This window comes from Eulemur rufifrons, chromosome 8 (assembly GCF_041146395.1).
Source record: "Eulemur rufifrons isolate Redbay chromosome 8, OSU_ERuf_1, whole genome shotgun sequence".
NCBI classification, from domain to species: Eukaryota; Metazoa; Chordata; class Mammalia; order Primates; family Lemuridae; genus Eulemur; species Eulemur rufifrons.
Window position 1 is genome coordinate 98741747 of NC_090990.1, and position 24394 is coordinate 98766140.

General features: G+C 42.7%; 1 protein-coding gene across 1 annotated transcript in view; it reads right to left on the bottom strand.

Annotated features, from left to right (window-relative positions):
• The window catches only part of LOC138389895 (SLAM family member 9-like), a 60432-nt gene extending 37305 nt beyond the window's left edge, over positions 1 to 23127 (bottom strand). Inside the window, exon 1 of the mRNA XM_069478550.1 lies at positions 23076 to 23127. The gene's annotated coding sequence lies outside the window, so the exon portion shown is untranslated. The remainder of the gene's footprint in view (positions 1 to 23075) is intronic.
• Between the last annotated feature and the right edge of the window lie 1267 nt (positions 23128 to 24394).

Below are 24394 nucleotides of genomic sequence, written 5' to 3' on the forward strand. Positions count from 1 at the left end.
TCTATAAATGTCATTCACCACATAAATAGAAGCAAAAACAAAAACCATATGATATTCTCATTAGATGCAGAAAAAGCATTTGACAAAATTCAACACCCTTTTATGATAAAAACGCTTAACAAAATAGGCATTGATGGAACCTACCTAAAAATGATACAAGCCATATATGACAAACTCACAGCCAACATCATAGGGAATGGGGAAAAACTGAAAGCACTCCCACTTAGAACTGGAACCAGACAGGGCTGCCCATTGTCTCCATTACTTTTCAACATAGTATTGGAAGTCCTTGCGAGAGCTATCAGGCAAGAGAGCAGAATCAAGGGAGTCCAAATAGGGAAGGAAGAGTTCAAACTCTCACTTTTTGCTGATGATATGATGTTATATCTGGAAAACCCCCAGGATTCAACCAAGAGACTCCTGGAATTGATTAACGAATACAGCAAAGTCTCAGGCTACAAAATTAATATACACAAATCAGAGGCATTTATATATGCCAATAACAGTCAATCGGAAAACCAAATTAAAGACTCAATACCCTTCAAAATAGCAACAAAAAAAATAAAATATCTAGGTATATATCTAACTAAAGAGGTAAAGGACCTCTATAAGGAAAACTATGAAACACTGAGAAAAGAAATAGCAGAACTTGCAAATAGATGGAAAAATATACCATGCTCGTGGATCGGAAGAATCAACATTGTTAAAATGATGTGATCTACAGATTCAATGCAATCCCTATTAAATTACCAACATCATTCTTTACAGACATAGAGAAAATAATTATACACTTTGTATGGAATCAAAGAAGACCCCGTATAGCAAAAGCAATTTTAAGCAACAAAAACAAAATGGGAGGTATTAATTTGCCAGACCACAAACAATACTACAAGGCCGCGGTTCTTAAAACAGCCTGGTATTGGCACAAGTGCAGGGACACAGACCAGTGGAACACAACAGAAAATCCAAATATAGAACCATCCTCATATAGTCACCTAATTTTCGACAAAGCGGGAAAGAATATACTCTGGGGACAAGAATCCCTATTCAACAAATGGTGCTGGGAGAATTGGTTAGCCACTTGTAGAAGACTGAAACAGGACCCACAGCTTTCACCTCTCACAAAAATCAAATCACGGTGGATTACAGACTTAAACCTTAGGCGTGATACAATCAGAATTCTAGAAGAAAATGTAGGAAAGACTCTTACAGACATTGGCCTAGGCAAAGAATTTATGAAGAAGACCCCCAAGGCAATCACAGCAGCAACAAAAATAAATGAATGGGACATGATTAAATTAAAAAGCTTCTGCACAGCCAAAGAAACAGTCCAGAGAATAACAGACCACCTACAGAATGGGAAAAAATTTTTGCATACTACACATCAGATGAAGGACTGATAACAAGAATCTATTTAGAACTCAGGAAAATCAGCAAGAAAAAATCAAGCAACCCTATCAAAAAGTGGGCAAAGGACATGAATAGAAATTTTTCAAAAGAAGATATAAAAATGGCTAACAAACATATGAAAAAGTGTTCAACATCTCTAATCATCAGGGAAATGCAAATCAAAACCACAATGAGATATCACTTAACCCCAGTGAGAATGGCCTTTATCAAAAAAACCCAAAACAACACATGTTGGCGTGGGTGTGGAGATACAGGAACACTAATACACTGCTGGTGGGACTGCAAACTAGTGCAAACCCTGTGGAAAGCATTATGGAGGTATCTTAAACAGATTCAAGTAGACCTGCCATTTGACCCAGCAATCCCATTACTGGGCATATACCCAAAGGAAAAAAGATCATTCTGTAACAAAGGCACATGTACCCAAATGTTTATAGCAGCACAATTCACAATAGCAAAGATGTGGAAACAACCCAAATGCCCATCAATACATGATTGGATTAGTAAACTGTGGTATATGTATACCATGGAATATTACTCAGCTATAAGGAATGATGAAGATACAACATCTCTATGGTTCTCCTGGAGAGAGTTGGAACCCATTATATTAAGTGAAGTATCCCAAGAATGGAAAAACAAGCATCACATGTACTCACCAGAAAATTGGTTTCCCTGATCATCACCTAAATACAAATCTGGGAACGACACCAATTGGACATCAGACTGAGGTGGGGGGTGGGGGAGGGGATGGGGGTATGCCTACACAATGAGTGCATTGCGCACCGTTTGGGGAGTGGTAAAACTTGAAGGTGCTGACTCGGGAAAGGGGGGGTGGGGAAAAAATATGAAACTATTGTTTTTAACTTGCACTGTTCACTTAATTTATCATGAATATTTCCCATATTATTTCATATCATTGTACAAGAAATAATGTATAGGAGATCAAAGATGGCGGAGTGGTGGTGACGGCCTGAATCTGCGCTCCCGGGAAGGAAGGCATCGATCCGGACCTGCCACAACGCTAGAAGACCGCTCCCACACAGGAACAGCGGTGTGAATCCACGGAGAATCAGCGTGGGACAAACAGAGCGAGTGAGGTCTGAGGTGAACGAAAATTGGGAACGCGGGACAGACACTAGCCAGCGGAGCGCGGGTCGGATACACCGGCCCCCAGCCGGGGCGGGTGCAGCCTCTCGGGAAAGCGGCTAGCCCTCCGCTCCCAATTGAACAGAGCCCTGACCCAGGCCAGCACAGAATCACTGAGGGATACGTGGCGCATTGGAGACAGGAGGCTTTTTTTGAGAAATTACCTTAGAACCTGGGGGATCTCAGCTGAGACAGCGCTTGGCGAGGAGGGACGGATCTGCCCCAGGGCAGAAAAACACAAAAGACTCCCGGACAGCAAATAGCGTTGTACCCCGTGCTGCCTTTTTCGGCAGTTCTCCAGCCGGTCACCCCCGGTGCGTGTCCTTGCTGGCCAGCCCCCAGGCAGTGGCGGTCTCTGCCTGCCAGGGAGCTGGTCCCATCCAGCCCCGGAGCACGGCAGGCGCCATCTTGAAAGCGAGAGCGAAACGGCTCGGGAGCCAAAAAGTGCCCAGCGGCTCTTTCTGCCCGTGCTGCCTTTTTCGGCGGTTCTCCAGCTGGTCACCCCCGGTGCGTGTCCTTGCTGGCCAGCCCCTGGGCAGTGGCGGTCTCTGCCTGCCGGGGAGCCGGTCCCCTCCAGCCCCAGAGCTTGGCAGGCGCCATCTTGAAAGCGAGAGCGAAACGGCTCGGGAGCCAAAAAGTGCCCAGCGGCTCTTTCTGCCCGTGCTGACTTTTTCGGCAGTTCTCCAGCCGGTCACCCCCGGTGCGCGTCCTTGCTGGCCAGCCCCTGGGCAGTGGTGGTCTCTGCCTGCCAGGGAGCCGGTCCCCTCCAGCCCCGGAGCTCGGCAGGCGCCATCTTGAAAGCGAAGGCAAAACCGATCGGGAGCCAAAAAGTGGCCAGCGGCTCTTTCTGCCCGTGCTGCCTTTTTCGGCGGTTCTCCAGCCGGTGACCCCCCGGTGCGCGTCCTTGCTCGCCAGCCCCCGGGCAGTGGCGGTCTCCGCCTGCCGGGGAGCCGGCCCCCTCCGGCCCGGAGCTCGGCAGGCGCCATCTTGAAAGCGAAGGCAAAACCGCTCGGGAGCCAAAAAGTGCCCAGCGGCTCTTTCTGCCCGTGCTGCCTTTTTCGGCGGTTCTCCAGCCGGTGACCCCCTGGTGCACGTTCTTGCTCGCCAGCCCCCGGGCAGTGGTGGTCTCTGCCTGCCGAGGAGCCGGTCTCCTCCAGCCCCGGAGCTCTGCAGGCGCCATCTTGAAAGTGAGGGCGAAACCGCTCGGGAGCCATAAAGTGCCGAGCGGCTCTCTCTGCCCGGCGCCCTCCGCTGGTCTCTGAACCAACACCAGGAGTGCGGGATATGCCGGGGCCGCGCTCGGGGTGAAGGGGCAGAGCTGCGCTAAGGCAAAAAAAAAAAACAACACGAACAAGAAGAATAGGCTCGCCGAACTGTATATTTTATTCTTGGTAAATTTCTTCTGGGTTTTGTTTGTTTGTGTTTGTGTTTGTTTTTGGTTTTTTTGGGTTTTTTCTTTTTTTTCTTTCCTTTTCTTTTCTTTTTCTTTTTTTTTTCCGGCGGCGGACAGCCTCGGCGGGCACCTTTGCCCTCTGGGCCTCTGGCTGCCACGCCTTTTTGAGCACGGAGGTTGGATCCCCACCACCCTCGGAGCTGTGTGGGCGCGCAGACGTCATCTTGAAATCCACTGCGAAACCGCCCGGCACCCAGCCGGGCGGGCGTGAAGGGGCGGAGCTGTGCTAAGGCGTAAAAACAAAAACATCTAATGGCCGCTCCGGACCCAGCCGAGCGGAAGTGAAGGGGCAGAGCTGTGCTAAGGCGTAAAACAAACAAACAAACAAAAAAACATTGAGTCGCTGAATTATATACTTCAGATTTGTGTATCTTTCTGCCTTGCAGTGTGGTGAAGTGCTATGTAGTTTGTTTTTGTTCATTTTTGTTGGCGTTTTTGGTGTTTTTTGGTTTGGCTTTTTGCGTTTCTTTTCTTTTTTTTTTTTTTCTTTTTTTTTCTTTTTTTTCTTTTTCTTTCTTTCTTTTTCTTCTTTTTTTTCTTTTCTCTTTCATTTTCTCCTCTTTCTTTTCTTTCTTTCCTTTTCTTTTTTCTTTTTTTTCTCTTCTCTTTCTCTTCTCTTTTCGCCTTCTAACTGGGGACCCACGGTGAGCTTCGGAACGGGCCAGGTCCCTGGCTCTGGTACATACCGGATCCTGAGTAGTCACCCCCAGGGCCGGAGATCTGCGGGCACGCAATTGCCACTCTAGGGCCCACAGCCAAGTCACTGCGGAGCAATAGGGTACCAAGAGGCTCCCTGGACGGCCCTCTCCCCTGGTCCACGGACCTTATATAGGATCCCTGCCCAAGTGTAAACACTGAATACTTCTCCAGAAGCGAGAGTGTGGAACCTGATCCCTGGGGACATTGGGCCAAGACAGACTTTTGCCCGTGGGAGCTACAGCAACTGGGGCGCTGAGCAAGCAAAGTCACCGTCCTCTCCCCATAGCTAGTATCTTGCCGGCAGATAGAGTCAGAAACCTCCCCTATAGAGGAAGAACCAAAGGGAAACAAACAAACAAACAAACAAAGAGAATTTCGGTCTACTATTAGTGTGGACCCTGCCTGCCTTCTGAAAGACCACAACACAGTGTCCTAACTCACCAAAGCGGTCCTGGATCACTCCATTCCTCTAGGATTGGACCCATCGGAAGCAGTCCCCCAACGGAAACAGAAAAATCTCTGAACAATACACAACAGTCTCCCCCTCTTGCCAAAAGAAGCAACATACCTAGACTGTTTCACAGCCTAAGAATAGAGCACAAAGAGTCCTGTTAACCAGACTAAACCTATAAGTAAAGATCCATCGACAAATCTAGATGGGAAAGACCCAGCGAAAAAACACGGAGAGCAAAAAGAATCAAACGGAAAGCTCATCCCCAAAGAGAAATACCAACTCCCAACCATTTGACACAAACCAGACTCAAAACACCAACATATCACAGGAAGAATTCCAATTATGGATTATAAACAAGCTGAATAATATACAAGAATCAATGGATAAACAACACAAGGAAAACACACAAAAAATACAGGATTTGGAGGAAAAATTCACTAAAGAAATTGAAATATTGAAGAAAAACCAAACTGAACTCCTAGAAGTGAAGAATTCACTCAGAGAGCTACAAAACACTGTGGAAAGTCTCAAGAGCAGGGTAGATCAAACAGAGGAAAGAATCTCAGAAATTGAAGATAACTCCTTCCAACTAAATAAGTCAGTCACAGAGATAGATCGAAAAAGTAAGAGAAATGATCTGAGACTTCAAGAAATGTGGGATTATGTGAAGAAACCTAACTTGAGAGTTATTGGCATTCCTGAGGGTGAAGAAGATAACAAGCAAGGGTTGGACAAGCTATTTGAAGACATAATCGAGGAAAATTTTCCAGGCCTTGCCAATACTCTAGACATACAGATTCAAGAAGCTCAAAGGACCCCTGGGAGATTCATAGCAAATAGGAAAACACCACGCCACGTAGTCATCAGGCTGACCAAAATATCCACTAAAGAGTCACTTCTCCGAGCTGTAAGGAGAAAGAAACAAGTAACTTACAAAGGAAAACCCATCAGAATTACGCCAGATTTCTCAGCTGAAACCTTACAAGCAAGAAGAGGTTGGGGCCCCATTTTCACGCTTCTGAAACAGAATAATGCCCAGCCTAGAATCTTGTACCCAGCTAAGCTAAGTTTTCTATACGAAGGAGAAATCAAGACATTCTCAGATAAACAAAGGTTGAGGGAATTCACCAAGACAAGACCAGCCCTCCAAGAAGTACTCCAAAGAGAATTACACACGGATCAGCACAAGAAAGATCCACGAATGTAAAACTACTCAAGAGCTAAAGATCAAATTCCAGATACCACAATGGCCCAGGAGAGAAAACATCACAATGAAGTTCTACCCAACAAGCTGAACAAAAAACTGTCTCACCTATCAGTTTTCTCAATAAATGTGAATGGCTTGAACTCCCCGCTCAAGAGACATAGACTGGCCCAATGGATAAAAAAATACAATCCAAGTATCTGCTGTCTTCAAGAAACTCACCTAACCTGCAAAGATGCATTTAGACTGAAAATAAAAGGATGGAAATCGATATTTCAAGCAAATGGTAACCAAAAGAAAGCTGGTGTGGCAATCTTAATTTCCAATAACTTAGCTTTCAAACCAACAAAAATAATAAAAGACAAAGATGGCTACTACATACTGATTAAAGGCACAATTCATCAAGAAGCCATGACTATACTCAATATATATGCACCCAACCTAGGTGCACCTAGATTCATAAAGCAAACCCTACTAGATCTCAACCAAATGATAGATTACAATACTGTAATAGCTGGAGACTTTAACACCCCACTGACAGTACAGGACAGATCCTCTAAACAGAAAATAAGCAAAGACATAATGGACCTCAATAGAATGCTAGAACAAATGGGCATGGCTGACATCTATAGGACATTCTACCCAAAGTCCACAGAATATACATTCTTCTCATCAGCTCAGGGGACATTCTCTAAGATTGACCATGTCCTAGGACATAAATCATGTCTTCAAAAATTCAAAAAAATAGAAATTATACCATGCATCTTCTCAGATCACAGTGGAATAAAAGTAACAATGATCACAAACAGAAACCCTCACTCTTACTCAAAGTCATGGAAGTTAAATAACCTTCTCCTGAATAATTATTCTATAAAAGAAGAAATCAAGATGGAAATCAAAAATTTCTTTGAATTAAATGACAATGGAGATACAACTTATCAAAATCTATGGGATGCAGCTAAAGCAGTCCTGAGAGGAAAATTCATATCCATAAATGCCTATATCAAAAAGACAGAAAACATGCAAATAGACAACCTAATGAATAGACTCAAAGAGCTGGAGAAAGAAGAACAGAACGATCTCAAACCCAGCAGAAGGCGAGAAATTACTAAGATCAAATCAGAACCTAATGAAAAGGACAACAAAGAAACTATAAGGGAAATTAATAAAACAAAAAGTTGGTTCTTTGAAAAGATAAACAAAATAGACACACCTCTGGCTAGACTAACCAAGAGCACAAAAGTAAAATCTCTCATAACCTCCATTAGGAACATGAAAGGAGAAATCACAACCGATGCTACAGAGATACAAGATATCATCTATGAATTCTACAAAAATCTTTATGCACACAAACTGGAGAACGTGGAGGAAATGGACAAATTTTTAGAAACACATAGTCTTCCCAGGCTCAACCAGGAAGAAATAGAGTACCTGAACAGACCAATATCAAGAACTGAAATCAAAACAGCAATGAAAAACCTTCCCAAAAAGAAAAGCCCTGGTCCAGATGGGTTCACACCTGAATTTTACCATACATACAAAGAAGAACTGGTGCCCATCCTACATAAACTATTCTCCAATATTGAGAAGGATGGAGTTCTCCCCAACACGTTCTACCAAGCCAATATAACATTAATACCAAAACCTGGAAAGGACACAACAAAAATAGAGAACTACAGACCAATTTCCCTCATGAATATAGATGCAAAAATTTTCAATAAAATACTAGCAAATCGAATCCAAGTACTTATCAAAAAAGTAATCCACCACGACCAAGTGGGCTTCATCCCCGAGATGCAGGGGTGGTTCAACATACGTAAATCTATAAATGTCATTCACCACATAAATAGAAGCAAAAACAAAAACCATATGATATTCTCATTAGATGCAGAAAAAGCATTTGACAAAATTCAACACCCTTTTATGATAAAAACGCTTAACAAAATAGGCATTGATGGAACCTACCTAAAAATGATACAAGCCATATATGACAAACTCACAGCCAACATCATAGGGAATGGGGAAAAACTGAAAGCACTCCCACTTAGAACTGGAACCAGACAGGGCTGCCCATTGTCTCCATTACTTTTCAACATAGTATTGGAAGTCCTTGCGAGAGCTATCAGGCAAGAGAGCAGAATCAAGGGAGTCCAAATAGGGAAGGAAGAGTTCAAACTCTCACTTTTTGCTGATGATATGATGTTATATCTGGAAAACCCCCAGGATTCAACCAAGAGACTCCTGGAATTGATTAACGAATACAGCAAAGTCTCAGGCTACAAAATTAATATACACAAATCAGAGGCATTTATATATGCCAATAACAGTCAATCGGAAAACCAAATTAAAGACTCAATACCCTTCAAAATAGCAACAAAAAAAATAAAATATCTAGGTATATATCTAACTAAAGAGGTAAAGGACCTCTATAAGGAAAACTATGAAACACTGAGAAAAGAAATAGCAGAACTTGCAAATAGATGGAAAAATATACCATGCTCGTGGATCGGAAGAATCAACATTGTTAAAATGATGTGATCTACAGATTCAATGCAATCCCTATTAAATTACCAACATCATTCTTTACAGACATAGAGAAAATAATTATACACTTTGTATGGAATCAAAGAAGACCCCGTATAGCAAAAGCAATTTTAAGCAACAAAAACAAAATGGGAGGTATTAATTTGCCAGACCACAAACAATACTACAAGGCCGCGGTTCTTAAAACAGCCTGGTATTGGCACAAGTGCAGGGACACAGACCAGTGGAACACAACAGAAAATCCAAATATAGAACCATCCTCATATAGTCACCTAATTTTCGACAAAGCGGGAAAGAATATACTCTGGGGACAAGAATCCCTATTCAACAAATGGTGCTGGGAGAATTGGTTAGCCACTTGTAGAAGACTGAAACAGGACCCACAGCTTTCACCTCTCACAAAAATCAAATCACGGTGGATTACAGACTTAAACCTTAGGCGTGATACAATCAGAATTCTAGAAGAAAATGTAGGAAAGACTCTTACAGACATTGGCCTAGGCAAAGAATTTATGAAGAAGACCCCCAAGGCAATCACAGCAGCAACAAAAATAAATGAATGGGACATGATTAAATTAAAAAGCTTCTGCACAGCCAAAGAAACAGTCCAGAGAATAACAGACCACCTACAGAATGGGAAAAAATTTTTGCATACTACACATCAGATGAAGGACTGATAACAAGAATCTATTTAGAACTCAGGAAAATCAGCAAGAAAAAATCAAGCAACCCTATCAAAAAGTGGGCAAAGGACATGAATAGAAATTTTTCAAAAGAAGATATAAAAATGGCTAACAAACATATGAAAAAGTGTTCAACATCTCTAATCATCAGGGAAATGCAAATCAAAACCACAATGAGATATCACTTAACCCCAGTGAGAATGGCCTTTATCAAAAAAACCCAAAACAACACATGTTGGCGTGGGTGTGGAGATACAGGAACACTAATACACTGCTGGTGGGACTGCAAACTAGTGCAAACCCTGTGGAAAGCATTATGGAGGTATCTTAAACAGATTCAAGTAGACCTGCCATTTGACCCAGCAATCCCATTACTGGGCATATACCCAAAGGAAAAAAGATCATTCTGTAACAAAGGCACATGTACCCAAATGTTTATAGCAGCACAATTCACAATAGCAAAGATGTGGAAACAACCCAAATGCCCATCAATACATGATTGGATTAGTAAACTGTGGTATATGTATACCATGGAATATTACTCAGCTATAAGGAATGATGAAGATACAACATCTCTATGGTTCTCCTGGAGAGAGTTGGAACCCATTATATTAAGTGAAGTATCCCAAGAATGGAAAAACAAGCATCACATGTACTCACCAGAAAATTGGTTTCCCTGATCATCACCTAAATACAAATCTGGGAACGACACCAATTGGACATCAGACTGAGGTGGGGGGTGGGGGAGGGGATGGGGGTATGCCTACACAATGAGTGCATTGCGCACCGTTTGGGGAGTGGTAAAACTTGAAGGTGCTGACTCGGGAAAGGGGGGGTGGGGAAAAAATATGAAACTATTGTTTTTAACTTGCACTGTTCACTTAATTTATCATGAATATTTCCCATATTATTTCATATCATTGTACAAGAAATAATGTATAGGAGATCAAAGATGGCGGAGTGGTGGTGACGGCCTGAATCTGCGCTCCCGGGAAGGAAGGCATCGATCCGGACCTGCCACAACGCTAGAAGACCGCTCCCACACAGGAACAGCGGTGTGAATCCACGGAGAATCAGCGTGGGACAAACAGAGCGAGTGAGGTCTGAGGTGAACGAAAATTGGGAACGCGGGACAGACACTAGCCAGCGGAGCGCGGGTCGGATACACCGGCCCCCAGCCGGGGCGGGTGCAGCCTCTCGGGAAAGCGGCTAGCCCTCCGCTCCCAATTGAACAGAGCCCTGACCCAGGCCAGCACAGAATCACTGAGGGATACGTGGCGCATTGGAGACAGGAGGCTTTTTTTGAGAAATTACCTTAGAACCTGGGGGATCTCAGCTGAGACAGCGCTTGGCGAGGAGGGACGGATCTGCCCCAGGGCAGAAAAACACAAAAGACTCCCGGACAGCAAATAGCGTTGTACCCCGTGCTGCCTTTTTCGGCAGTTCTCCAGCCGGTCACCCCCGGTGCGTGTCCTTGCTGGCCAGCCCCCAGGCAGTGGCGGTCTCTGCCTGCCAGGGAGCTGGTCCCATCCAGCCCCGGAGCACGGCAGGCGCCATCTTGAAAGCGAGAGCGAAACGGCTCGGGAGCCAAAAAGTGCCCAGCGGCTCTTTCTGCCCGTGCTGCCTTTTTCGGCGGTTCTCCAGCTGGTCACCCCCGGTGCGTGTCCTTGCTGGCCAGCCCCTGGGCAGTGGCGGTCTCTGCCTGCCGGGGAGCCGGTCCCCTCCAGCCCCAGAGCTTGGCAGGCGCCATCTTGAAAGCGAGAGCGAAACGGCTCGGGAGCCAAAAAGTGCCCAGCGGCTCTTTCTGCCCGTGCTGACTTTTTCGGCAGTTCTCCAGCCGGTCACCCCCGGTGCGCGTCCTTGCTGGCCAGCCCCTGGGCAGTGGTGGTCTCTGCCTGCCAGGGAGCCGGTCCCCTCCAGCCCCGGAGCTCGGCAGGCGCCATCTTGAAAGCGAAGGCAAAACCGATCGGGAGCCAAAAAGTGGCCAGCGGCTCTTTCTGCCCGTGCTGCCTTTTTCGGCGGTTCTCCAGCCGGTGACCCCCCGGTGCGCGTCCTTGCTCGCCAGCCCCCGGGCAGTGGCGGTCTCCGCCTGCCGGGGAGCCGGCCCCCTCCGGCCCGGAGCTCGGCAGGCGCCATCTTGAAAGCGAAGGCAAAACCGCTCGGGAGCCAAAAAGTGCCCAGCGGCTCTTTCTGCCCGTGCTGCCTTTTTCGGCGGTTCTCCAGCCGGTGACCCCCTGGTGCACGTTCTTGCTCGCCAGCCCCCGGGCAGTGGTGGTCTCTGCCTGCCGAGGAGCCGGTCTCCTCCAGCCCCGGAGCTCTGCAGGCGCCATCTTGAAAGTGAGGGCGAAACCGCTCGGGAGCCATAAAGTGCCGAGCGGCTCTCTCTGCCCGGCGCCCTCCGCTGGTCTCTGAACCAACACCAGGAGTGCGGGATATGCCGGGGCCGCGCTCGGGGTGAAGGGGCAGAGCTGCGCTAAGGCAAAAAAAAAAAACAACACGAACAAGAAGAATAGGCTCGCCGAACTGTATATTTTATTCTTGGTAAATTTCTTCTGGGTTTTGTTTGTTTGTGTTTGTGTTTGTTTTTGGTTTTTTTGGGTTTTTTCTTTTTTTTCTTTCCTTTTCTTTTCTTTTTCTTTTTTTTTTCCGGCGGCGGACAGCCTCGGCGGGCACCTTTGCCCTCTGGGCCTCTGGCTGCCACGCCTTTTTGAGCACGGAGGTTGGATCCCCACCACCCTCGGAGCTGTGTGGGCGCGCAGACGTCATCTTGAAATCCACTGCGAAACCGCCCGGCACCCAGCCGGGCGGGCGTGAAGGGGCGGAGCTGTGCTAAGGCGTAAAAACAAAAACATCTAATGGCCGCTCCGGACCCAGCCGAGCGGAAGTGAAGGGGCAGAGCTGTGCTAAGGCGTAAAACAAACAAACAAACAAAAAAACATTGAGTCGCTGAATTATATACTTCAGATTTGTGTATCTTTCTGCCTTGCAGTGTGGTGAAGTGCTATGTAGTTTGTTTTTGTTCATTTTTGTTGGCGTTTTTGGTGTTTTTTGGTTTGGCTTTTTGCGTTTCTTTTCTTTTTTTTTTTTTTCTTTTTTTTTCTTTTTTTTCTTTTTCTTTCTTTCTTTTTCTTCTTTTTTTTCTTTTCTCTTTCATTTTCTCCTCTTTCTTTTCTTTCTTTCCTTTTCTTTTTTCTTTTTTTTCTCTTCTCTTTCTCTTCTCTTTTCGCCTTCTAACTGGGGACCCACGGTGAGCTTCGGAACGGGCCAGGTCCCTGGCTCTGGTACATACCGGATCCTGAGTAGTCACCCCCAGGGCCGGAGATCTGCGGGCACGCAATTGCCACTCTAGGGCCCACAGCCAAGTCACTGCGGAGCAATAGGGTACCAAGAGGCTCCCTGGACGGCCCTCTCCCCTGGTCCACGGACCTTATATAGGATCCCTGCCCAAGTGTAAACACTGAATACTTCTCCAGAAGCGAGAGTGTGGAACCTGATCCCTGGGGACATTGGGCCAAGACAGACTTTTGCCCGTGGGAGCTACAGCAACTGGGGCGCTGAGCAAGCAAAGTCACCGTCCTCTCCCCATAGCTAGTATCTTGCCGGCAGATAGAGTCAGAAACCTCCCCTATAGAGGAAGAACCAAAGGGAAACAAACAAACAAACAAACAAAGAGAATTTCGGTCTACTATTAGTGTGGACCCTGCCTGCCTTCTGAAAGACCACAACACAGTGTCCTAACTCACCAAAGCGGTCCTGGATCACTCCATTCCTCTAGGATTGGACCCATCGGAAGCAGTCCCCCAACGGAAACAGAAAAATCTCTGAACAATACACAACAGTCTCCCCCTCTTGCCAAAAGAAGCAACATACCTAGACTGTTTCACAGCCTAAGAATAGAGCACAAAGAGTCCTGTTAACCAGACTAAACCTATAAGTAAAGATCCATCGACAAATCTAGATGGGAAAGACCCAGCGAAAAAACACGGAGAGCAAAAAGAATCAAACGGAAAGCTCATCCCCAAAGAGAAATACCAGCTCCCAACCATTTGACACAAACCAGACTCAAAACACCAACATATCACAGGAAGAATTCCAATTATGGATTATAAACAAGCTGAATAATATACAAGAATCAATGGATAAACAACACAAGGAAAACACACAAAAAATACAGGATTTGGAGGAAAAATTCACTAAAGAAATTGAAATATTGAAGAAAAACCAAACTGAACTCCTAGAAGTGAAGAATTCACTCAGAGAGCTACAAAACACTGTGGAAAGTCTCAAGAGCAGGGTAGATCAAACAGAGGAAAGAATCTCAGAAATTGAAGATAACTCCTTCCAACTAAATAAGTCAGTCACAGAGATAGATCGAAAAAGTAAGAGAAATGATCTGAGACTTCAAGAAATGTGGGATTATGTGAAGAAACCTAACTTGAGAGTTATTGGCATTCCTGAGGGTGAAGAAGATAACAAGCAAGGGTTGGACAAGCTATTTGAAGACATAATCGAGGAAAATTTTCCAGGCCTTGCCAATACTCTAGACATACAGATTCAAGAAGCTCAAAGGACCCCTGGGAGATTCATAGCAAATAGGAAAACACCACGCCACGTAGTCATCAGGCTGACCAAAATATCCACTAAAGAGTCACTTCTCCGAGCTGTAAGGAGAAAGAAACAAGTAACTTACAAAGGAAAACCCATCAGAATTACGCCAGATTTCTCAGCTGAAACCTTACAAGCAAGAAGAGGTTGGGGCCCCATTTTCACGCTTCTGAAACAGAATAATGCCCAGCCTAGAATCTTCTACCCAGCTAAGCTAAGTTTTCTATACGAAGGAGAAATCAAGACATTCTCAGATAAACAAAGGTTGAGGGAATTCACCAAGACAAGACCAGCCCTCCAAGAAGTACTCAAAAGAGAATTATACACGGATCAGCACAAGAAAGATCCACGAATGTAAAACTACTCAAGAGCTAAAGATGAAATTCCAGATACCACAATGGCCCAGGAGAGAAAACATCACAATGAAGTTCTACCCAACAAGCTGAACAAAAAACTGTCTCACCTATCAGTTTTCTCAATAAATGTGAATGGCTTGAACTCCCCGCTCAAGAGACATAGACTGGCCCAATGGATAAAAAAATACAATCCAAGTATCTGCTGTCTTCAAGAAACTCACCTAACCTGCAAAGATGCATTTAGACTGAAAATAAAAGGATGGAAATCGATATTTCAAGCAAATGGTAACCAAAAGAAAGCTGGTGTGGCAATCTTAATTTCCAATAACTTAGCTTTCAAACCAACAAAAATAATAAAAGACAAAGATGGCTACTACATACTGATTAAAGGCACAATTCATCAAGAAGCCATGACTATACTCAATATATATGCACCCAACCTAGGTGCACCTAGATTCATAAAGCAAACCCTACTAGATCTCAACCAAACGATAGATAACAATACTGTAATAGCTGGAGACTTTAACACCCCACTGACAGTACAGGACAGATCCTCTAAACAGAAAATAAACAAAGACATAATGGACCTCAATAGAATGCTAGAACAAATGGGCATGGCTGACATCTATAGGACATTCTACCCAAAGTCCACAGAATATACATTCTTCTCATCAGCTCACGGGACATTCTCTAAGATTGACCATGTCCTAGGACATAAATCATGTCTTCAAAAATTCAAAAAAATAGAAATTATACCATGCATCTTCTCAGATCACAGCGGAATAAAAGTAACAATGATCACAAACAGAAACCCTCACTCTTACTCAAAGTCATGGAAGCTAAATAACCTTCTCCTGAATAATTATTCTATAAAAGAAGAAATCAAGATGGAAATCAAAAATTTCTTTGAATTAAATGACAATGGAGATACAACTTATCAAAATCTATGGGATGCAGCTAAAGCAGTCCTGAGAGGAAAATTCATATCCATAAATGCCTATATCAAAAAGACAGAAAACATGCAAATAGACAACCTAACGAATAGACTCAAAGAACTGGAGAAAGAAGAACAGAACGATCCCAAACCCAGCAGAAGGCGAGAAATTACTAAGATCAAATCAGAACTAAATGAAAAGGACAACAAAGAAACTATAAGGGAAATTAATAAAACAAAAAGTTGGTTCTTTGAAAAGATAAACAAAATAGACACACCTCTGGCTAGACTAACCAAGAGCACAAAAGTAAAATCTCTCATAACCTCCATTAGGAACATGAAAGGAGAAATCACAACCGATGCTACAGAGATACAAGATATCATCTATGAATTCTACAAAAATCTTTATGCACACAAACTGGAGAACGTGGAGGAAATGGACAAATTTTTAGAAACACATAGTCTTCCCAGGCTCAACCAGGAAGAAATAGAGTACCTGAACAGACCAATATCAAGAAATGAAATCGAAACAGCAATAAAAAACCTTCCCAAAAAGAAAAGCCCTGGTCCAGATGGGTTCACACCTGAATTTTACCATACATACAAAGAAGAACTGGTGCCCATCCTACATAAACTATTCTCCAATATTGAGAAGGATGGAGTTCTCCCCAACACGTTCTACCAAGCCAATATAACATTAATACCAAAACCTGGAAAGGACACAACAAAAATAGAGAACTACAGACCAATTTCCCTCATGAATATAGATGCAAAAATTTTCAATAAAATACTAGCAAATCGAATCCAAGTACTTATCAAAAAAGTAATCCACCACGACCAAGTGGGCTTCATCCCCGAGATGCAGGGGTGGTTCAACATACGTAAATCTATAAATGTCATTCACCACATAAATAGAAGCAAAAACAAAAACCATATGATACTCTCATTAGATGCAGAAAAAGCATTTGACAAAATTCAACACCCTTTTATGATAAAAACGCTTAACAAAATAGGCATTGATGGAACCTACCTAAAAATGATACAAGCCATATATGACAAACCCACAGCCAACATCATACTGAATGGGGAAAAACTGAAAGCACTCCCACTTAGAACTGGAACCAGACAGGGCTGCCCATTGTCTCCATTACTTTTCAACATAGTATTGGAAGTCCTTGCGAGAGCTATCAGGCAAGAGAGCAGAATCAAGGGAGTCCAAATAGGGAAGGAAGAGATCAAACTCTCACTTTTTGCTGATGATATGATGTTATATCTGGAAAACCCCCAGGATTCAACCAAGAGACTCCTGGAATTGATTAACGAATACAGCAAAGTCTCAGGCTACAAAATTAATATACACAAATCAGAGGCATTTATATATGCCAATAACAGTCAATCGGAAAACCAAATTAAAGACTCAATACCCTTCAAAATAGCAACAAGGAAAATAAAATATCTAGGTATATACCTAACTAAAGAGGTAAAGGACCTCTATAAGGAAAACTATGAAACACTGAGAAAAGAAATAGCAGAACTTGCAAATAGATGGAAAAATATACCATGCTCGTGGATCGGAAGAATCAACATTGTTAAAATGTCTATACTACCCAAAGTGATCTACAGATTCAATGCAATCCCTATTAAATTACCAACATCATTCTTTACAGACATAGAGAAAATAATTATACACTTTGTATGGAATCAAAGAAGACCCCGTATAGCAAAAGCAATTTTAAGCAACAAAAACAAAATGGGAGGTATTAATTTGCCAGACCTCAAACTATACTACAAGGCCGTGGTTCTTAAAACAGCCTGGTATTGGCACAAGTGCAGGGACACAGACCAGTGGAACACAACAGAAAATCCAAATATAGAACCATCCTCATATAGTCACCTAATTTTCGACAAAGCGGGAAAGAATATACTCTGGGGACAAGAATCCCTATTCAATAAATGGTGCTGGGAGAATTGGTTAGCCACTTGTAGAAGACTGAAACAGGACCCACAGCTTTCACCTCTCACAAAAATCAAATCACGGTGGATAACAGACTTAAACCTTAGGCGTGATACAATCAGAATTCTAGAAGAAAATGTAGGAAAGACTCTTACAGACATTGGCCTAGGCAAAGAATTTATGAAGAAGACCCCCAAGGCAATCACAGCAGCAACAAAAATAAATGAATGGGACATGATTAAATTAAAAAGCTTCTGCCCAGCCAAAGAAACAGTCCAGAGAATAAACAGACCACCTACAGAATGGGAAAAAATTTTTGCATACTACACATCAGATAAAGGACTGATAACAAGAATCTATTTAGAACTCAGGAAAATCAGCAAGAAAAAATCAAGCAACCCTATCAAAAAGTGGGCAAAGGACATGAATAGAAATTTTTCAAATGAAGATATAAAAATGGCTAACAAACATATGAAAAAGTGTTCAACATCTCTAATCATCAGGGAAATGCAAATCAAAACCACAATGAGATATCACTTAACCCCAGTGAGAATGGCCTTTATCAAAAAAACCCAAAACAACACATGTTGGCGTGGGTGTGGAGAGACAGGAACACTAATACACTGCTGGTGGGACTGCAAACTAGTGCAACCTCTGTGGAAAGCATTATGGAGGTATCTTAAACAGATTCAAGTAGACCTGCCATTTGACCCAGCAATCCCATTACTGGGCATATACCCAAAGGAAAAAAGGTCATTCTGTAACAAAGGCACGTGTACCCAAATGTTTATAGCAGCACAATTCACAATAGCAAAGATGTGGAAACAACCCAAATGCCCATCAATACATGATTGGATTAGTAAACGGTGGTATATGTATACCATGGAATACTACTCAGCTATAAGGAATGATGAAGATACAACATCTCTATGGTTCTCCTGGAGAGAGTTGGAACCCATTATATTAAGTGAAGTATCCCAAGAATGGAAAAACAAGCATCACATGTACTCACCAGAAAATTGGTTTCCTTGATCATCACCTAAATACAAATCTGGAAACGACACCAATTGGACATTAGACTGAGGTGGGGGGTGGGGGAGGGGATGGGGGTATGCCTACACAATGGGTGCATTGCGCACCGTTTGGGGAGTGGTAACATTTGAAGGTGCTGACTCGGGAAAGGGGGGGTGGGGAAAAAAATATGAAACTATTGTTTTTAACTTGCACTGTTCACTTAATAATTTATCATGAATATTTCCCATATTATTTCATATCATTGTACAAGAAATAATGTATACATTATGAGGACATACTGTATCTAACAAGATATACTGTTAGACTCTTTGATTCTGTAAAATAAAAAAAAAAATAAAAAAAAAAAAATAAAATTGTCCTTAAGAACTATATTCCACAAATAAAAAAAAAAAAAAAAAAAGAAATAATGTATACATTATGAGGACATACTGTATCTAACAAGATATACTGTTAGAAAAAAAAATGATCTTTTAAAATATAAAAAAATAAATTAATTAATTAATTAATTAAAAAAAAAAAGGGAAGGCAAGCAGTCAGAGTTCAGGAAAACGTTGGAATGAGGGAATTTCCAGAGACCAAAAACTGAGTCAGCTTCACATAGCAGCAAAGTTAAGTTCTGTGTTATACGTGTGGTCTGGAGTGTATCTGAGAGCTGTTTGTGTGTGCATGCACACACTTTCTCTCCCCACCCCACCCCCACTCCTCTCTTCCATTTAGATTTAAAGAAATTTATTAAGGTGTTTTTCACAGACTACCGAAAGGATTCTTTACTATGATGTACAGGGAAATAGAGTTCCAATTTACAAGAAAATTGAGAAAAATCACAACAGAGAACTTGGTACCACACTCCCTATAAGATCCAGAGTTCCTATTTTCCAGTTCTCTTCCAACTGCAAACATAGAACAAAAGGACCAAATCCAGTAATGGCTGACAGGCTGGTAAGAGCAGGCCAGTTATGGCTGCTTCTTATTCTGTCTCTCGTACACCAGCACATCCTGTGCCCCACCTGAGGCCACATCCAAATGTACATCCGTAAAATTTTTTCCTTGCAAAATTGAAGAAATTAAGATTAAATATGATAATATGATGCCATATGCTTTAAATCTTAAGGACAATTGCTCATTAGTTCTGTCAACTTCAGTTCTTAATAGAAATAAGTTAATCATAAAACCAGCACTATCTGAATCTACATTAATCCAAGATGTGTTTACGCGAAAGAATTTTGTTTTGTTAATGTTTAAGGGATGAAAAGTACTTTGTGAGTAGAAGCACTGGAACCCAGCCATCTCCGCTATTACGTGGGATGCCAGGCAGCCCGGGTGTGGCTGTTTTGCATCTGCTTAGAATTCAGGTAAGGCTTGGCAAGGCAGGAACAGCTGCATCTCTTTATCTGAGGGACTTCCGGCTCTCAGTGGTTGTTGGGCAACCAACAACACACAAATGAGAGGGGTGCTGGAGGCAGAGGCGGTTTCCTGTGTACCCCTTGCTCTACCATCTACGCAGCTCTCTGAGAATAATGACAGGCACCGTAGTGGCAGAAGGGTGGAGGTGCTCTGGGAGCACAGAGGAGCCAGCCTAGATGTAACTAGAATCTTAAGGGAGTCGGGGTGTACAAAAGTGGGATCCCCTGAACTGATCACTGATCACACAGATTTCGCGACCCAAACCTGGAAACAACAGCATTTTTTGAGTAGAAAAAGGGAAAGGGAAGCTCTGACTGGGGGTGGGGAGGGGGCAAGGGCAATATACTGTAACCTAAACTTTTGTACCCCCATAATATGCTGAAATAAAAAAAAAAAAAAAGAAAAGAAAAAGGGAAAGGGAAGACTACCAGTGGGAGGTACTAAGGGAGCAGCTGTTTCCCTATTAAGAAATGTAAATGGAATAATTTTCCTAGAGGCTGGAGTAGGAAGGGAGGGACAGAGTTGTAAGAGAAGAGTAATTTCTTTTAAATAGTCAAGGGCCTTTTCTATCCATGCATGTGTATAGTTTTAATATTGTTTTTAATGGTGTGTAATTTCATTTGTATTATTTGTACAGTGAGATTAGAGGCTGTAATTGTTTTCCTTTTTATACTATTATGTGCTTTTAAAAAATGACAATTTATAGATACATGTTTTATTTTACACATTCAAAGAATATGGGAATTCTGGCTACTTAGGGCCCTTATTAGAGCAATGGATATAAGAATTTTTCAGGGGAGGAAGATGATGTGCCATATGTTTCAAAATTACTTAACTACGTAACCTTTTAAAACATATATATATGTATAAACAGAGACCAATATTTTATATAAGAACTGTTAGAAAATTCTGACTTCACCAATCAATCAAATATCAATGGAATGGAAAAATAAATAAATAAATAAATAGTAAAGGGCCATTTGGGAAGGTTCTCCTCGCCCCTTGATTAAGAGGGTCAGAGCCCTGCATGTGGGAGTGTGTAGGGGAGGACCAGGATGGTGAGGACAATGCAAAGTTCAGAAAGCTCTGCCTTCACACCCTGTGTCTCCACTTCTCTGCAATCTAGGCCGAACATGGTCTTGGAGCAACTGGAATCCTACTGTGCTACTTATCTGTGCTATGATCTCAGGCAAGTTAATTAATTGGCCTCCCTGAGCCTTGATTTCCTCAAATGCTAAAGGAGGGTAATGTCATCTACTTAAGAAGCCTTATGGATAAAGCCAGATTTCAGCCTGTTTTCCAGTGCCTGGTGCTGAGTAGGGGTCTTCCATTGTCTTGGCCTCTCCTGCTTCATTATCCTCCCGTGCCTCACAGGTAACATGAGATCACGCATGCAGCATCCTTACTATAGATGAGATCATGCATGCAGCATCCCTAATATAGATGAGATCTTGCATGCAACATTCCTAACATAGATCTTGCATATGGCAGATGCTCAACACATGCTTATTCCTGTCTTTCCTTCTAAGTCAGCCAGCCTGCCAGAATTGCTTACCAATAGCAGTCACTGTCACCATCTTAAAGAGTTGTAATGTGACTATACATAATTCAGCCTGTTTTGGGATTTCAATTTTTTAATTATTATAATACACCAAAATTAATTTCTTTGTGTATAAGCTCCTTCTGCGTCATGAGTTAGTTCCTTGGGATTAAATCCCAGAAATGGAATTATCATGGAAAAGGGTATAAAAATTTTAAATGTTTAAATGTTACTGACAACATTAAATAGACTATCAAGAAGCTTTTTACTCATTAAAAAAAAATGCCTACAGTATGAGAATTCCTGTTGCACTGCTCTATCACCATACCAAATATTCTCATTAAAAAGAAGAACCACCATCAATTTGATAGGCAAAATAGGATATCCAGTTTCCTTAATTTGCATGTGTGATTACCTGTGATGATGATTATCTTTCATTTTTACTTATCTTATCTGTTTTTTCTTTATGCTTCATCTGTTCATATCTTTTGCTCATTTATCAACAATGGCAGTAGTATTTCTCTTATTGATTTATTAGGGGGAACTGACTTTTTTTAAATGCCTACAATGTTCCCCATTGTGTAGGAGGTAGAGGAGAATGGGGAGCACAGAAAAGTTCCCACAACCCCCTTGATTCCCAGAAGAAAATCTTTTCTGTTTTTAAACTATTGGATCATGATAAAACTGTCAATTATAAAACAAGAAAATGACACTATTTTTTTCCTTTATCTGTCCATTTGTAAATTTTTCATCAGGATAGGAAAGTATAACACCACGTACATAGGTAAGTTATGTCCCTATGCCAGACAGTGGTCAGAATGTGCACTGTTTCATTTAATCTCCCAGTACCATGTAGACTTAGCTATTATTCTATCCATTTTACAGGTAAGAAAACTGAGGCTCAGAAGGGTAAAGCAACTTGCCCCAAGGAATATATGATTTGCCCAAGATTTTATAGCCAATATGTGGCAGAACCAGAGTTGAGACCCAGTAGTTCTACCTGCAGAACTGAGCCCTTCTTAAGACCATAAAAGGGTTTGTCGGCCAGGACACCAAGTCAGGGCCTGGTTCACAGAAGGCAGCATCTGCAGTACACACTGCACCACCACCATCGCACTGCTACCATAGAGCAGCTTGTATTAAAACTAGTCACCAGCAAAGGAGAGGGAGGGGCCCACCTCCCCCGCCTTTAGTTGGTGCGCAGTTCGCATGTTGCTGAATGGCTGAAAGACCGGGCAGCAGAAGGCTGTCCTGGACCCTCAGCCTGGGAGTAGAGAAGGGAATCAGGCTGGGGGCTGAATAGGGGAAAAGGGCCTGAGACTGCAAAGATTGTTTCTGCCAAAGCTACAGGAAACTGGAGGCCCAAACACTGCTCTCTTGGCCGCAGCTGCAGCAGCCAAGCAGAGCAGGGTGAATAACTGTCTTTTGAAGTTGGAGTTTGCTAGTGATTTTCCTGTGCTGGAAGCTGGTAACTTGGAGGAATCTCAGAAATCCCCTAGCTTCCTTTTCCTCCCCCTTAACCCTCAAAGATGCTTGGGGAATCAGGAGGCTGATACCATGGAAGCCCCAGCTGCCTGTCCGCCTGCCACTCACACCTGACTCCTTGTTCTCCCTCAGACCCACCCTGGAGCGCCCTGCCTGTTCTGCCACTCACCGAGAAGGAGGCTGATCTGAAGCAGGAGGACCTGGGTAGGGAGCCAGCTGCTGCCTGAGGAGTCCATTGCCGCCTGGTGACTGAGGTAAGACCCTGGCTCCTCCTCTGCCTGGCTCTGCCCCACCCTCCCTCCTGTCATGGCCTTTCCTCTTCAATCCTTTCAGTGCATACTAGAACCCCTCCTGATAAAGCAAATGAAATGCACATTTTTCAAAATAGGGATGTTTTTTCTGATCATAGTAATAATTCATGTTGATTATATAAAAGTTGGAATACATAGAAAATTATACAGAAGAATAAAATCACTTGTTATCACACCTCACAAAACTAACCATCATAAATTTTCTTGTGTAGTTCCTCTGGATATGTTTTTCTGTGCATTTTAAAGTAAGATTTTTTTTTTTTTTTTTTTTTTTTTTTTTGAGACAGAGTCTCACTCTGTTGCCCAGGCTAGAGTGAGTGCCGTGGCATCAGCCTAGCTCACAGCAACCTCAAACTCCTGGGCTCAAGCGATCCTCCTGTCTCAGCCTCCCGAGTAGCTGGGACTACAGGCATGCACCACCATGCCTGGCTAATTTTTTCTATATATATATTTTTTAACTGTCCATATAATTTCTTTCTATTTTTAGTAGAGATGGGGTCTCGCTCTTGCTCAGGCTGGTCTCGAACTCCTGAGCTCAAACGATCCGCCCACCTCGGCCTCCCAGAGTGCTAGGATTACAGGCGTGAGCCACTGCACCCGGCCCTAAAGTAAGATTTTTTAAAACATTATTTTTCTACATAAAGTAGCAGTTTCCAAAGAATGTTATGTGAGATGATTGTTGTCTAAGAAGAATACAGAATAAATGTCTATTAACATTTCTATTCACAATAAGAAAGAAATAAGCCCTTCCTAATATGTTAATAGATTTTCCCTGGCACCCCAGTTTGTTCTGTTTGTCAGACAGTCCGTGTGTGTGAACTCCTCCAAGAGAAAAATACAAGGCGCCAAGGCCAGGGTTGAGTGTGTCCCACAAACTCCTGGATTAATTTCAGATGATTGCTGTCTAGTGGGTAGGGATATCATCTAACTAACCCACACACAGTGGTAAAGATATTTAAAAATATTTTTCTTCTGATTTGTAGACTGAAGACACATAATACAAACCAATAAGAGAAAGGTAGAACCAACCCTTCTCCCACACCTTTTCAGCAGTAAATTATGAAGTAGAATGGATGATCCAATTAAATTGGACAAGAAACCACCTAAATTCAAAATGTTCAATAAGACCATATGAAATATGGAGTTGCCTCTACTATGATAATAATAACCCTAACTC